The sequence below is a fragment of the Leopardus geoffroyi genome, chromosome C3, assembly GCF_018350155.1.
Source record: "Leopardus geoffroyi isolate Oge1 chromosome C3, O.geoffroyi_Oge1_pat1.0, whole genome shotgun sequence".
Lineage (NCBI taxonomy): Eukaryota > Metazoa > Chordata > Mammalia > Carnivora > Felidae > Leopardus > Leopardus geoffroyi.
Window position 1 is genome coordinate 82,546,914 of NC_059338.1, and position 16,999 is coordinate 82,563,912.

A 16,999-nucleotide genomic window follows, 5' to 3' on the forward strand; every position below is an offset into this window, starting at 1 on the left:
ATTGGCCTGTAGCTCTTTCAGTTTAGTTTTTTTGTTTTTGTTTTTCTGGTGTTCTTTATCTGCCTTTGGTATCAGGGTGATACTGGCCTTATACAATGAATTTGGAAGTTTTCCTTCCTTTTGGATATTTGGAAATAGTTTGAGAAGAACGGATATTAACTCTTCTTTAAATGTTTGGTGGAATTTGCCTGTGAAGCCGTCTGGTGCTGGACTTGTTTGTTGTGAGTTTTTTTGATTACTGATCAGTTTCATTGCTGGTTATTTGGTCTGTTCAGATTTTCTACTTCTTCCTGTTTTTGTTTTGTTAGGTTATATATTTCTAAGAATTTATCCATTTCTTCTAAGCTGTCCAATATTTTGGTATACAGGTTTATCATAGTATTATGTTGTGATTGTGTTTCTGTGGTGTTGTTGGTTGTCATTTCTCCTCTTTTATTAGTAATTTTGCGTATTAGGGTCCTCTCTCTGTCCCTCTCTCTCTCCCTCCCTCCCTCCCTCTCTCTCTCTTTATGAGTCTTGCTGGAGATTTATCAATTTTGTTGAGCTTTTCAAAGAACCAGCTCCTGGTTTCACTGATCTGTTCTATTGTTTTTTTAGTTTCTGTATCACTTATTTCTGTTCTAATCTTCATTCTTTCCTTCCTTTTGCTGAGTTTGGATTTTATTCTTCTTTTTTCTAGCTCTTTTAGGTGTAAGATTATTTGACATTTTACGTGCTTCTTGAAATAGGCCTTTGTTGCTACAAACTTCCCTCCTAGAACCACTTTTACTGCATCGTAGAGATTTTGGACTGCTGTGTTTTCATTTTCATTTGTTTTCATGTAATTTTTGATTTCTTCTTTGATTTCTTGGTTGGCCCATTCATTGTTTAATATCATGTTGTTTAACTCCTATGTGTTTGTGCTCTTTCCAGGTTTTTTGTTGTGGTCGATTTCTAGTGTCACAGCATTATGGCCAGAAAAGATGTATCCTAGTGTTTTCTATATATAGTATCAGGTAATCCGCGTATAGTGACAGTCTTACTTCTTATCAATTTGGATACCGTTTCTTTTTTTCTGTATGATTGCTGTGGCTAGGACTTCCAGCATTGTGTTGAATAAAAGTGGCAAGAATGGACATCCTTGTCTTTTCCTGTTCTAGAAGAAAAGTTTTCAATTTTTCACTATTGAGGATGATGTTAGCTGTGGGATTGTCATAAATGGCCTTTATTATGTTGAGGTGTATTCCCTCTAAACCCACTTTGTTGACAGTTTTTATCATAAGTGGATGTTATATTTTGTCAAAATTTTTTTTCTGCGTCTATTGAGATAATCATATGGTGCTTATTCTTCCTCTTGTTAATTTGTCACACATTTATTTGTGAATATTGAACCACCTTGTATCCCTGGAATAATTCCCGCTCTTAATATATTTTTGATTTCACTTTGCTAATATTTTCTTGATGATTTTTGCACTGCGTTCATCAGGGGTATGGCCTATAGTGGGTTGTTTTTTTGTATTCTTTGTCTAGTTTTGGTATCAGAGTTATGCTGGTATTGTAGAATGATGTGGAAGCTTTCCTTCCTTTTCTATTTCTTGAATGGTTTGAGCAGAATAGGTATTAACTCTTTTTTAGACATTTCTTAGAATGCACCTGTGAATTCATCCAGTCTTGTACTTCTGTTTGTTTGGAGTTTTTTTTTTTTTTTTCCTTTAGTGTTTATTTATTTTTGAGAGAGACAGAGACAGAGACAGACAGGGAGTGAGTGGGGGAAGGGCAGAGAAAGAGGGAGACACAGAATCAGAAGCAGTCTCCAGGGTCTGAGCTGTCAGCACAGAGCCCAATGTGGGACTCAAACTCACGGACCTTAGATCATGACCTGAGCCAAAGTCAGATGCTTAATCTACTGAGCCACCCAGGTGCCCCTTGGAGTTTTTTGATTACTTATTCAATTTCCTTCGTAGTAAGTGGTTTGTTCAGATTTCTATTTCTTCCTTGTTCAGTTTTAGAATATTAATAGGTTTCTAGGAATTGATTCCCTCTCTTTATCTTGATGAGTCTGGCTAAAGGTTTATCAATTTTGTTGATATTTTGAAAGAACCAGCTCTTGGCTTTATACTAAAACATTTGACATTTTAATTATTATGTCTCTTTGTGTGGACCTCCTTAAGTTCTTCTCGTCTGGGGTTCTCTGGACTTCTTGGACCTGGATGTCTGTTTCCTTCTCTGTATTAGGGATGTTTTCATCTATTTCTTCAAGTAAGTTTTCTTCCCCTTTCTCTCTAGCTTTTACTTCTGAAACCCCAGTAATGCAAATACCTGATATTGTCCCAGAGATCCCTTAATCATTATTTTTAAAAATTCTTTTTTTCTTTTTGGGGTTCAGTTTGGGTGCTTTTCAATAGCCTGTGTTCAGATCACTGATACATTCTTCTGCGTCCTCTAATCTTCTAGTGCGGATTTGACTTCACTGACTGTATTCTTCAGTTCTGATTGGTCTTTTTTTATATTTTCTCTCTCTTTGTTGAAGTTCTCATGAGTTCAGTCTTCTGCCTGAGCATCATTATGACCATTACTTGTAACCCTTTATCAGGTAGATTGCTTTTCTCCATTTTGTTTAGTTCTTTTTCTGGAGTTTTGTTTTTCATTTGGAGTAAATGCTTTCTCCTTATTTTGTTTGACTTTCTGTGTTTCTACGAATTCGATAGAAGAGCTACTTCTCCTAGCTTTGTGGGAATGGCCTTGTGTATGAACATCCCCTGTATAGACCGTGTACCTGGTGGCTTTGGCTGGCTGGGGCCGTAGCAAGCATGGGCTGGGGGTCCCGGGGTGTTCCATGTAGGGGGCTCCCCAGGGGATGGCAGGAACTGAAGCAGGCTAAGACCTGGTGGTCACCAGAGTTCTCCACACATGGGGAACCCTAGCAGGATAGAGCTGAGGTGGGCACAGGCTAGGAGATCTCAGGGTACTCCACACAGAGTGCGCCCTGGTGAGTCATCTGCACTTGAAGCAGATATTGGCCTGGCGTGTAGTGGGCTGCTTTGTACCTATGTCACCTTAGCAAGACAGAGCTGTAATAGGTGCTATCTGTGGGTGTCCTGGAACTGCCTTGTGATGGCTGGAAAGAGCAAATTTTGTTTTAAAATTATGGACTTGAATTATGGCTTCACTTCTCAGCTGTCTCACTTGGGCGCAGTTTCCAGAGTCCCTTGGAGTCTTAATTTTCTGATTAGTAACAAAGGTTTCTAATATGTACCTTTTAGGTTTGCTGTGAGGTTGAATAAGCTAATTAGAGAATCTGATAAGGTTTCCAGTGCTCAAGAAATGATCATCACTCCATAAAATGAAACCTTTAGAGACAAGAGCCAGTTAGCTTGACATCGAGAAACTGTGTAGTCAATATAAAGGTAGACCCACGTGTTACTATAACTTGAACAGAAGACTCTTCTATGGAAGTGTGAATCCACATGCTATGTGCATGGTGGGTGCTTGAAGTTAGCTTCTTTGTCTACGGAAGGTGGGCCTATAATTTCCAGAGGTGGTGCTGCCTCTCTGATTCCTTGCTACCCTCTCACCCTTGCATGAGCATCTTTGGCCAATCTTCCTCTTGATGTGTTTGCTTCATTATTTACAACATTGGGCTACCCCTGGGCTAGGGGTAAGGCTAATGTCAGCTCCTAGTTTTGCACAAACAGTTCTGCTGACAGAGGGCAGAAGGAAGAAAACAGACACAGGGAAGAGAAGCTTCGATGACTGCTTGCCAAATCCCTGCTCATAAACTTTCTCAGTGAAGAAAAGCTCTCTAAAGCCACACTCACATTTTGTTTCTTTTTCAAAATTGAGTCTGACTCTTATTCTTTATCACATTACCCTCTCTGAACGATCTCCAAATACTCGGAGCCACTCAGGGCTTTGCCGTATCTAACATACATGCCCTAATCCCCTCCTTTCTGGGGAGTTTTTCTTAGATGTGCAAGATGAATGTGGAGAGATTTGCTAGCAGGTGAGGCAAGGATCATCCCCAGGCTCTGTGGGGGACGGTGTGGCAAACAAAGGCAGTGGACCTAGGATTCACTGCCCTGCCTGTGAGGATGGGGAACAGGGCCAACAGGGGCCATTCAACACAGTATTCCCAGCATGTGGCCTAGAGAAGGTGTTCAGAAAATATTTGCCAGTCTAAAGGTGAGCCTTGCCTGGGAAACCTGTTAGTCTGTCTGCTTATTGTCAATAATCTAACAAGATGCTATGCCCTCAAAGAGTTTGTAAATCTCATCCCTCCACCCCAGTCAAGTGATATCTTTGGTAGGGTTCCTATACCCTTCCTTGAATACCCCCAGGGCAGCCCCACAGAAATCAACAGGAGATGGGAGACTAATTTTGGATACAGAGTGAACTGGGTTCAAGCTGTCCAAAAAATCAGTTTAATAATATAAAATACTAGGGATATGGGAGGCCAAGAAAGGACTACTAATTCTCGGGGTCTCCTAGCAGCTCTATTGCAGCCTCTTTGGGGAAGCCACCCCTTTGTCTTGGTCACCCCTTCGTGGCACGGTGCTCAGGTTAAGTCGGTTCTGTTGGGAGAGGAATGACTGAACATAAGTTAACGTAAATTGAACACGGTTTAACACACACACATGCGTGCATTCCTTCATTCCCTTTACCTATTTTGCCCCCACTCCCCATGTCTCAGATACAGGCTCCCTTTCTACAGACGTCTATCCCTTTGCCCCTGTTGCTAACTTAGATTTCCCTGTAATTTACTCATTCTGGGCCTGGCCCAGAGCAAGTGTTCTAATGAACAAGTTTCTGGCTCAGGGGCCTAAGCACAAAATGTTGGTGGGTGATATGATTGTTCCTGGGGCACACGTAGGTACTCAGTTGTCCTTACCACCCATGTTTATTTTCTTCCCAGATCTTGAAGGAGGATCCAGCCTGCTTCTCACACCACTGAACTTCCCTCTTCATCACCTTGGCTTTGCACTTCCCGGAATGGAACTGCTTGTTAACTCTGTGAACTAGCCCAAAGCAGGTAATATTCAAAGCAGTTCAATCCAAAGAGCTATTTTTACAAGTCTGCTGGGAGATAACATAGGGGATAAAGCAGATTCCAGAAATACTACTGATAAGACCCAGCTTTGGGGAGAGGAGAAGGGAGAGGCTGAGGGATGGATATGGGACTCCAGTGGTCCCCATCCTTCCTCCTTTTTTTTAAATTTTAATTTTAATTTATTCTTTTTATTTTAGAGACCGTATGAGCAGGGGAGAGGGGCAGAGGAGAGGAGAGGGAGAGAGTGAGAAAGAGAGACAGAGAGAGAGAGAGAAAATCTTAAACAGACCCCATGCTTAGTGTGGAGACATGGGCTCAATCCCACCACCCTGGGATCATAACCTGAGCCGAAATCAAGCATTGGATGCTCAACCGAGTGGGCCACCGAGGTGTCCTCCCCCTCCTTCTTCCTTCTATGCAGTTTCATTCCTAAAGCAAAACAATCCCTGGGGACTTGGGGGTGGGGTGGCGATGGGAGCTAATTCTAGGAGGTGGAATAGGGAGAGAAACATGAACAGCCGCAGCCAGCAATCTGTTCAAATGTCAATAGGAAGAGAGAGAAGCCTTGATCACACTTCCACAATGTTCAGGTTAAGTCCAGTCCTGCTGGGAGAGTAATAATAACCATGACAACAGTAACAGTTAACTTACGGAACCACTGTAAACATTGTTTAGTTTAATGCACACATGAATGCACATAACACAAAGGAAACACTATTCTTACTCTGTTTACTAGTAAGGAACCTGGAACTAGGAGCAGTTAAGGAAGTTGTCTGAGATTCTGCAGTTGGGAAGTGGTAGCATCTCATGTGAACCTAAGTAGTCTGGCTGCAGAGATTCTCTCTTCCACCCTTACAACCTATATTCCAGGACTCTTGCTTCAGGTTTTTCAAAAAATGTATGCACATACAAATATGCACACTTAAAACATAAACTCTTTTTATTATTAAAAAGGAGTCACACACATCCCTCATTTAATATTTTGGGAACAATGGTGGGGACTGAGTTATTCTATGTCCCTGCCAGTTACTTTATAACAAATTTATTGAGATCTATTTCATTTTCCATAAAACTTAACCTTTTAAAGGATGTATCTCAGTGCTTTTTGGTATATTCACAGGGTTGTGCAACAATCCCTACCTAATTTTGGAACATTTTCATCCTTCCGGAACAATCCCATTACCATTAGCAATCATTCCCATTGCCTCTTTTCCCCAGAATCTGGTAACCACTAATCTACTTCCTGTCTCTACTGAAATGCCTATTCTGGGCACGTCATATAAATGGGCTTATAGAACATGTGGCCTTTTGTAACTTGTTTCTTTCACTTAGCATGTTTCCAAGGTTCATCCAAGTGGTGGCAGGTGTCAGTACTTACTATGTTTGGTTATTATTCCGTTGTATGGATAGAACATAATTGGTTCATCAATTCATCTACCGTTTCACTTGTTTCTACCTTTTGGCTATCATGAAGAATGCTATAGTGAACATTCACTTGCAAGTTTATGCAGACACTACGTTTTCATTTTGGGGTGTTTGCCTAGGAGTAGAATTGCTGGATTACATGGTAACTCTATGTTTCACTTTGTGAGGAACTGGCAGACTGCTTTCCCAGCACTGTCAGTGCAGAGCCCGATGAGGGACTCGAACTCACAAACTGTGAGATCACGACCTGAGCCAAAATCAAGAGTCAGATGCTCAACCAACTGAGCCACCCAGGCACCCCATAAATAATGTTCCAATAAACACGGGGGTGCATATATCATTTTGAATTCGTGTTTTCATTTTCTTTGGGTAAATACCCAGTGGTGGAATTTACTGGATCATGGGGTCGTTCTATTTTTAATTTTTTGTGGAACCTCCATACTGTTTTCCACAGTGGGGGTACCAATTTACATTCTTATGAACAGTGTTTAAGGGTTCTCTTTCTTCCAAATCTTTGACAACACTTATTTCTTGTTTTAATAATAGCCACTCTGATTAGAGTAAGGTGATACCTTATTATGGTTTTGATTTGCATTTCCCTAGTGATCAGTGATGTTGAGCATCTTTTCATGTGTCTACTTGCCATCTGTAGGACTTCTTTGGAAAAATGTCTAATTGGGTTCTCTGCTCATTTTTTAAATCAGTTTTTTTGTGCGTTGTTATATGTACTATATTTTGACTATTAGTCTCCTACCAGATACATCATTTGAAAATATATTCTCCCATTCTCCTGGACTTGTTGATGGTTTCCTTTGCAAAAACTTTTCATTTTGGTGTAGTGCCAACAGTTTATTTCTGCTTTTATTTTTCTTGCCTGAGAAGACATAGCCATAAGTATATTGCTAAGGCAAATTTCCAAGAGATTACTGCCTGTGTTTTCTTTTAGGGATTTTATAGTTTCAAATTTCACAGTTAGGTCTTTAATACATTTTTACTTTATTTTTGTGTATGGTATAAAAGTGGTCCAGTTTTCCCAATGCCATTTATTGAAAAGACAGTCTTTTCCCCATTGTATATTCTTGCCTCCTTTGTTGAATATTAATTTACCATATAAGCATGGTTTTATTTCTGGTGTCTCCATCCTGTTCTATTAATCTGTGTGTTTATTCTGTGCCAGTACCATACTGTTTTCATTAATAGCTTTATAGTATATATAGTAATAGCTTTATAGTATATAGTATTGTATATATATAGTATATATACTATCGTATAGTATAGCTTTATAGAAATCTGGGATTGTGATGCCTCCAGCTTTGTTCTTCTTAAGATTGATTTGGCTATTTGAGATATTTTGTGGTTCCATAGAAGTTTTAGGATTATTTGTTCTAGTTCTGTGGAAAATGCTATTGGTATTTTGATAGGGATTGCATTGAAAATGTAAACTGCTGGGGCACCTGGGTGGCTCAGTCAGTGAAGCATCTGACTTCATCTCAGATCATGATCTCATGGTTTGCATGTTTGAGCCCCACATCAGGTTCTCTGCTATCAGCACAGAGCCCACTCTGTCCCCCTCTCTCTCTGCCCCACCCCCCGCTTGCACCCTCTCTCTCAAACTAAAAAAAATGTAAATTACTTTGAGTAAGGATAGACATTTTAAGGATATTAATTCTTCCAATTCATGAACATGGTATACCTTTCCATTTGTTTGTGTCATCTTCAACTTCACTTCAGAGTATAGGTCTTCTACCTCCTTGGTTAAATTTATTTCTAAATACTTTATTCTCTTTGGTGCAATTGTAAATAAGATTATTTAAAAACTTCTCTTTCTGGTAGTTTTTAGTGTATTGAAATGGAACAGATATCTGTATATTAATTTTGTGTCCTGCAACCTTACTGAATTCATTTCTTCGTTCTAGTAGTTTTTTGGTGGAGTCTTTAGGGTTTTGTGTATATAGTAACAGGTCATATGCAAATAGTGTCAGTTTTACTTATCAATTTGGATGCCTTTTCTTTTTCCTGTATGACTGCTGTGGCTAAGCTTCCTGTACTATGTTATATAAACGTGGCAAGAGTAAATATCCTGGTCTTTTCCTGATTTTAGAAGAAAAGCTTTCAGTTTTTCACCACTGAGGATGATGTTAGCTGTGGGTTTTCGATATATGGCCTTTATTATGTTGAGGTGTATTCCCTCTAAGCTCATTTTAGACGCATTTTTATCATGAATGGATGTTGTATTTTGTCAAATGTGTTTTCTGCATTTGAGATCATCATGTGGTGTTCATTCTTCCTTTTGATAATTTGTTACATTGATTTGTGAATATTGAATCACGTGCATCCCTGAAATAAGTCCTACTTGATTGTGCTAAATAATCCTTTTAATATATTGTTGACTTCTGTTTGTTAATATTTTGTTGAGGGTTTTTACATCTATGTTCATCAGGGATATTGGTCTATAGCAGGTTTTTTGTTTGTTTGTTTGTTTTTTGGTAGTGTCTTTGTCTGGTTTTGGTATAAAGGTAATGCTGGTGGTGTAGAATGAATTTGGAAGCTTTCTATCCTCTATTTTTGGAATCATTTAAGAATAGGTATTAACTGTGTTTTAAATGTTAGAATGCACCTGTGAATTCATCCAGTCCTGGACTTTCGTTTGTTTTGGGGGGGGTTTGATTACTGATTCAGTTTCAGAAGATTGTATGTTTTGAGGAATTTACCCATTTCCTCTAGGTTGTTCCATTTGTTGGGATATAATTTTTTAATCAATTCTTTAATAATTTTTTATAGCTGTGTTGCCTGTTATTTCTTTCATTTTTTAAAATAAAAAGAAATATTTAAATTCAACTTAGTTAACATACAGTGTAGGATTTGGTTTCAGGAGTAGAACCCAGTGATTCATCACTTGCATATAACACCCAGTGCTCATCCTAACAAGCACCCTCCTTAATGCCCATCACCCATTTAGCCCATTCCCCCACACAACACCCCACCAGCAACCCTTGTTTGTTCTGTGTATTTAAGAGATCATGGTTTGTCTTCCTCTGTTTTTATCTTATTTTTCCTTCCCTTCCCCTATGATCATCTGTTGTGTTTCTTAAATTCCACATGAGTGAAAACGTATCTGACTTGTTTCACTGAGCATAATACACTCTAGTTCCATCCACGTTGTTGCAAATGGCAAGATGTCATTCTTTTTGACTGCCAAGTAGTAGTCCATTGTGTATATATAAATACCACATCGTCTTTATCCTATCATCAGTCAGTGGACATTTGGGCTCTTTCCATTATTTGGCTATTGTTGATAATGCTGCTATAAACATTGGGGTGCATGTGCCCCTTCAAAGCAGCATTGGTATCCTTTGGATAAATACCTAGTAGTGCAATTGCTAAGTTGTAGCGTAGTTCCATTTCTTTAATTTTTTGAGGAAACTCCAGAGTGGCTGCACCAGTTTGCGTTCCCTCCAACAGTGCAAATGGCTCCTTTGCCAACATCTTTCTCTGCATCCTTGCCAACATCTGTTGTTTCCTGAGTTGTTAATGTTAGCCATTCTGACACATGTGAGGTGGTATCTTATTGTGGTTTTGATTTGTACTTCTCTCATGATGAGTGATGTTGAGCATCTTTTCATGTGCCTATTAGCCATCTGGTTGTCTTGGAAAAGTGTCTATTCATGTCTTCTGGCCATTTCTTCACCACATTGTTTTTTGTGTATTGAGTTTAATAAGTTCTTTATAGATTTTGGATACTAGCCCTTTGTCAGGTATTTGCAAATATCTTCTCCCATATGTAGGTTGCCTTTTAGTTTTGCTGATTTGTTTCATTTGCTGTGCATAAGTTTATTATCTTGATGAGATCCCAATAGTTCATTTCTGCTTTTATTTCCCTTGCCTCTGGAGACATGTGGAGTACGAGGTTGCTGACTGTTTTCTTCTCTAGGATTTTGATGGTTTCCTGTCTCACAGTTAAGTCTTACAACATACAGAAAATAAATTCAAAACAAAGCAAGTGGTCCAGTATCATGTTGCTGTCCAGTTTTCCCAGTACCATTCACTGAAGAGACTTTTTTCCATTGGATACTCATTCCCGCTTTGTCAAAGATTAGTTGGCCATACATTTTTAGGTCCATTTCTGAGTTTTCTATTTTGTTCTGTTGATCTATTTTCTGTTTTTATACAAGTACCATACTGTTTTGATGATTATAGCTTTGTAATACAGCTTAAAGTCCAGAATTGTGATGCCCCCAGCTTTGGTTTTCTTTTTCAACATTACTTTGGCTATTCCAGGTCTTTAATGGTTCCACACAAATTTTAGGACTGTTTGTTCTAGCTCTGTGAAGAATGCTTGTGTTATTTTGATAGGGATTGCACTGAATGTGTAGATTGCTTTGGGTAGTATTGGCATTTTAACAATATTTGTTCTTCCAATCCACGAGCATAGAATGTTTTCCCATTTCTTTGTGTCTTCTTCAATTTCTTTTATAAGATTTCTATAGTTTTCAGCACACAGCTATTTTACCTCTTTGGTGAATTCATGTATCAGTTCTAGCAGTTTTTTGATGGAGTCATTTGGGTTTTCCATGTAGAGTATCATGTTGCCTGTGAAGAGTGAAAATTTGACTTCTTCTTTGCCAATTTGTTTGCCTTTTATCTCTTCCTGTGGTCTGACTGCTGAGGCTAGGATTTCCAGTACTATGTTGAATAACAGAGGTGAGAGTGGACATCCCCATTGTTTTCCTGACCTTAGGGGAAAAGATCTCAGTTTTTCCCCATTGAGATGAAATTAGCTGTGGGCCTTTCATATATGGCTTTTTATGATGTTGGGCATGTTCCTTCTATTCCCTATTACTTTTATTCCTTCTATTTTCTATTCTCAATTTCATTTTATTCTGATCTTTTTATTGACTGTGGGATTTTTTTCCCCCTCATTCCTTCAGGAGTTTGGTTAGACGGAGATTTTCTTGTTTCTTGAGGTAGGCCTGTAGGTGATTAATCTACTACCTTTACTACAGGCTTGCTTTTACTAATGAAATTTCTCTTTTATATTTTTCTTACCCCCAGTTATGGCCTTTTTATTCCACTTAAAGAATTCTCTAACATTTTTTGTAAATCTTTGCCCATTTCTCAGAGAGGAAAGAAAATGCAAATGTAAAGTCCTTTACATATTCTGGATACAAGTGCTTTAGTGGATAGGATTTCCAAGAATATTTTCCCATTTGGTGGGTAGTAGTTTTATTTTCTGGATGTTTAAATATATATATATTTACTTTCAGTGGAGTCTTTTTCCCCCCATTGCTGGTGCTTTTGGTGTCATGTAGAAGAAACCATTGCCTAACCCAAGGTCATGAGGTTCTTCCAAGAGCTTACAGTTTTCATCATTTAAATGTAGGCCTGGTATTCATGTAAGTTAATTTTTGTGTATGGGGTGAAGTGAAGGTAGTTCTAGCGCTATTCTTTTGCATGAAGATATCCAGTTGTCCCAGCACCATGTTGAAAATCCACAATTTTTTAATCATAGCACATTTATTATTTTATAACCATGGTACTTAGCCTGAGTATATTTTTTTTTTCACTTAATCTTCCCTCAACGAAAGCCAGAACTTTTCAGTTTTATTTACCACTGTATTCACTGTGCCAAGGAGAGTGCCAGACATCCTTATACATCAATAAACCTTTAATATCTGAGCTTTTACATTATGTGGAGTTGCTAATATGCATTCTTTCCCAGGTGCCTCTTGGGTCTCCTACACTGTGACTCGTCACCGATTGGCATCTCAGAAGGCAGCTGTTAGAAAGTAAAAGGCTCAGGGAGCTTGGGTGGCTCAGTCAGTTAAGCATCCAACTTCAGGTCATGATCTTGAGGTTTGTGGGTTCAAGCCCCACATTAGGCTCTGTGCTGACAATTCAGAGACTGCTTCGGATTCTGTGTCTCCCTTTCTCTCTCTCTGCCCCTCAAAAATAAACAAACGTTAAAAAATTATTTTAAAACACAGAAGGTTCTGCATTATCAGATGCTAAGATTTCCTCATATAGGAGCCCACACTTAATCTTCTGCTAACTATACTCATCTGTCACTTCTTAAAAACAGCAACAAAGTTAAGCTGTGTACAGCATGTTGACTACAATTAATACTAATGTATTTTATATTTGCGAGTTGCTAAGGGTGAATCTTAAAAGTTCTTATCACAAAAATTTGTACTTTGCAAGGTGACAGATGTTAACTGGACTTCTTATGATCATTTTGCAATGTATAAAATATGGAGTCATTATGTTATACACCTGAAAAATATTAGATTACATGTGAAATATCAATTAAAAATAGATTAATTCTAAAATAAGCAACAAAGATGTTTTCCACCACACTTAGAACAAAAAGAATGAGTATAGGAATTCCAGGGGGAAAGTGGAATAAAAATATACATTAATAGGTTCATGTTCTTTTGAGGTTTTAAACCAGGGCCTGTATTTTTGGGTTGTCTCAAGAATGCCAGTAGCATTTTTGTTGAGGAATATTAGTGCAGCAAAAAAGCACGTGAACCAAATTTTAGGTCTTGGATCTTTTGCAATTATGACTTGGCCAATGTTGCCTTTATTTCCTCCTCTGACAAACAGGACAAAAGTGGCCTCTGAATAGGATAGTTTTAAAAATTAAGATATTGTCTTAGTCTGCTCATGCTGCTATAATACCATGAACGGTATAAATTATAAAGAATAGAAATCTCTCAAAGTTTGGGAGGGTGGCCACTCCACAATCCAGGTGCCAGCAGATTTGGTGTCTGGTGAGGACATACTTTCTGATTCACAGATGATGCCCTCTCTGTGGGTCCTCAAGGGGGAGAAGGGGCAAGGGAGCTCTCCAGTGTCTCTTTCAAAAAAGTACAAATACCATTCATGAGAGCTCTACCATCATGACCTAATTAGCTCCCAAAGGCCTCACCTCCTCATGCCACCATAAGTTTTCATGGTCCAGAGTGCTAACTATGACACCATGGAACCCCGTGTTGGATATCAGCTTTTTAGCTTATGGATTTGGGGGGGGGGGGCACAAAAATTCAATCTATAGCAGATAACATATACTACAAAATCCTACTGTCAATAAGATATAAATATTTGCTACTTTCTCTAGTTATTCTCAGAACTTAGAGCAGTGAAAAAGAATTAGAAATGAGAATGAAAAGTCTTTTGCAAATGACTATGGTTTTATACATTGATGATCAGTTCGTTTCTCTGCCGTACAAAGAAAGAATTCTATTGGTCATAACCGTTTTGTTTTGTTTTGTTTTTTAAATTTTTTTTTTTCAACATTTATTTATTTTTGGGACAGAGAGAGACAGAGTATGAACGGGGGAGGGGCAGAGAGAGAGGGAGACACAGAATCGGAAACAGGCTCCAGGCTCTGAGCCATCAGCCCAGAGCCCGACGCGGGGCTCGAACTCACGGACCGCGAGATCGTGACCTGGCTGAAGTCGGACGCTTAACCGACTGCGCCACCCAGGCGCCCCATGTCATAACCGTTTTTTAAATTGCTCTTTATTTTGTATTTTCCCCTATAGCCAGGCACCAGACAGAGACATCTCTGACAAGTTGCTCAGCTTTTAACAGTGGATTGAGTTCAAATCTCTTCGTGCAGGTAATGGACTTCTAAATTCTTTGCATGTGTAAGCATTAGTATAGTGTATTGGGAACAAACCTGAATTTGAATCCTGTATTTTCTACTTACTAGCTGTGTTACCTCTAACAAGTTACTTTGTCAGTTATAAGTGCCTTTTCAGTTGAATGTGGGTGAATCACAACATTTAAGGAAACAAAGAATCAGAGCCTGAAAAAGGATGGGACCAGCATAGCTCCAGGGATCTGTTAGGAGCTACTGAACTTTGTTTTCTCAAGGCTCCAACACAGGCATCGTCAGTTCTCTTTCTCTAGCTCCATATCACTTAAGATTCAAAGTCTGAGGCCCGGCTTAGATCACTCAATGTCCGCCCAATGTCACTCTGACAATCTCACTAAGACTTCCGCAAATGACAGAGGACGAGGTGACTCTGTGGAGACAAAACTGCTTGATAGGGCTTGACCACTAAAAAAGGGACTCAACCAACCCAAGGGGACCTGGCAGAAAGAGGACTGGAATAATACGTAGCTTGACTTTACTCCTTTCTAGCCCTTTGTGTCTCTCACTAGTGCCTCCAACCAGCCAAAGCCAACTGGCAGCTCAATGGCAAGGGAGCCCATTGATACAATTTGTGTGACGTTAGCCTCTTCGATACGGTGGCGCCATAGACAAGGGTGGATGCTAGTATATAGAACATCTCTAAAATATTCATCGTATTGAATGCTTTCTTCCCTCTTATTTAGAAAAAAGGCCCATGACTTCTCTTATCCCAGATGGAAAAGTTATGCATATAAGCCCCGGTTCAGGAAATTCCTAATAATTTGGAAGTGGCCAAAGACGTGAGTCGGCGGGTTTTCCTCTTCTTCCCTGGTGCAGCCTGCTCTCAGCAAGGCCGGACCCAGCTGTGGGGTACCCCCTCCTTGAGGAGCCTCATGGAGTCTGTGGGTGGTAGTTCCTCCTCTGTGGGTGGTTCTGCGCTCCTGCCAAGGCTGAAGGAATCCACTTCAAAAGATGCCACCACCACCACTGATAAATGGAATCAGAAGGGCACTGTTTCAGCTCAGACTGTTTCTAAGCACTTTCACCAGGCCGCGTTTGAGGGGTATTCCTCTTCTCAGCGGCCTTGGGTAATGATGGGGGTGGGGGTCCCTACCAGGCAGCCATTTCTCTGTCAACTACCAACTTACCCTCAGTGTTAGAAAGGCAGGGGAGAGGAGGGGCTCAGCTGTGGCCTTTGTGTTCCCTCTTGTTTCCATGTGCTAAATAAAGTTGGAATACTTTGCAGTTTACTCTACAAGGGTAATCTCTTCATGCATTAAAAATAGACTAAGTTAGACTTACACGTCTCTTCCATACTTTTCAAATGAATTTGATTGCTATGGTTCCCTGGCTTAGGAAAAGAGACGAAAATAGATACTTGTAGGAAAGGAGTATTTTGTTTTTAGAAAGGCAGCATTGAAATGGGGCTCCCAAACCTGGATATGGGGATCAGCTGACCTTGGTAAAGTCGTTCTCCTCTGTGGGCCTTCAACATTTGCAGTAAGATTTGTGTAGGTAAGAAAGATTGAAATATTCACTGTGACCCAATATACCTAGAAGAATGTCCCCTAGTAGATGTGCTGATAAGGAATTATACCTCTAAAAGGTATAATTTACCCCTTTCTCCTGTTCCCCAACCCCTACCTCTGGTAGCCACCAATCCGTTCTCCGTATCTATGATTTACCTTTTGAATATCTTGACTTGTAGATCCCAAACGTTTATGTTTCCATTTTTCTTTATTATGAAAATACTAAGACATGAAAAGGCACAAAGAAAGAAGGATGAGATTGTTTTTATAAAGCACAGTTTTGCTTTTGATCTCTGTGCTGGAAAAGTAGTGTGCAGTAATGTAAGGAAAACGTAGGATTTTGGACTTAGGCTCAAATCTCAAAGCCACCACTGAGGTGCTGGTACGGAGGCCACTCAGCTACAAAAAATAATATCTACAGCCTAAGATGTAAAGGTGCCTTTTATTTAGAAGTACTTTGCACGTATTGCTCATTCGTTAATGGGGGCTCTCTATGTTCACATTTGTTTACATTTGTCTAAAGCATAAGAGACTTAAAAACTGAGAACTGAGGGTTGATGGGGGGTGAGAGGGAGGGGAGGTGATGGACATTGAAGAGGGCATCTTTTGGGATGAGCACTGGGTGTTGTATGGAAACCAATTTGACAATAAATTTCATATATTTTTTAAAAAAAGCCACTAAAAGATCTTGGGGAGAAGACTAGGCCACACTCTCTTGATCTTGGTTGACTAGTAACCCTGCACTGGCTCTTTCTTCTCTAGGACAATATTAACATTGAATGTGCATCTTGATGAATGATAGGAGCATTGTGCAAACCACTTAGTTTCCACAAGGTGGTCTGAGAAATGTAGTAGCCATACCAGGATCTTCTAAAAAGTCAAGTTAAATGGATTCCTGTCCCACTTTTCCCTTGGAAATTTGTGTCCATCAGGAGGTGGAACTAAGTCAGCAAGGGGCTTCTAAGCCAACTTTGTGACAAGATTCCCTTCTCTTAGTGGACAACAGGGTACTGGTACAAGTGTAGACTCTAGATCCAGATAGTCCAAGTTTGACATTTGACTTTCTATCTCCTCACTTCAGACAACTGAAGTCTTCCTCAGTATCTTGACTTGAAAGGAAGGTCAATAATTGTACCAAATTTAAAGGTTTGTTCGGCCAATTCTATGCATCAATGTGTTTAAAGTACCTAGAACGGTACTTAATCACATAGTAAATGATACACAAATGTTAATAAAAGAGGTGGTCATGTGGTAAAATCTCTGATTCAGGAAATTCCTAACAATTTGGAAGTGGCCAAAGGCATGAGTCAGTAGTTTTTTTCTCCTCTGTATTTTTAATATAGAAACTTCATTATTCATGGGCTTAGCTGTCAACATCCT

General features: G+C 39.4%; 1 long non-coding RNA gene across 3 annotated transcripts in view; it reads left to right on the forward strand.

Moving 5' to 3' along the window:
• LOC123585457 overlaps window positions 1-16,999 on the forward strand; it is a 178,528-nt gene that overhangs the window by 146,738 nt on the left and 14,791 nt on the right. For all 3 annotated transcript variants that reach the window (XR_006706176.1, XR_006706177.1, XR_006706178.1), the window contains exons 2-3: window positions 4,892-5,008; window positions 13,996-14,072. This is a non-coding gene — a long non-coding RNA (uncharacterized LOC123585457). The remainder of the gene's footprint in view (window positions 1-4,891; window positions 5,009-13,995; window positions 14,073-16,999) is intronic.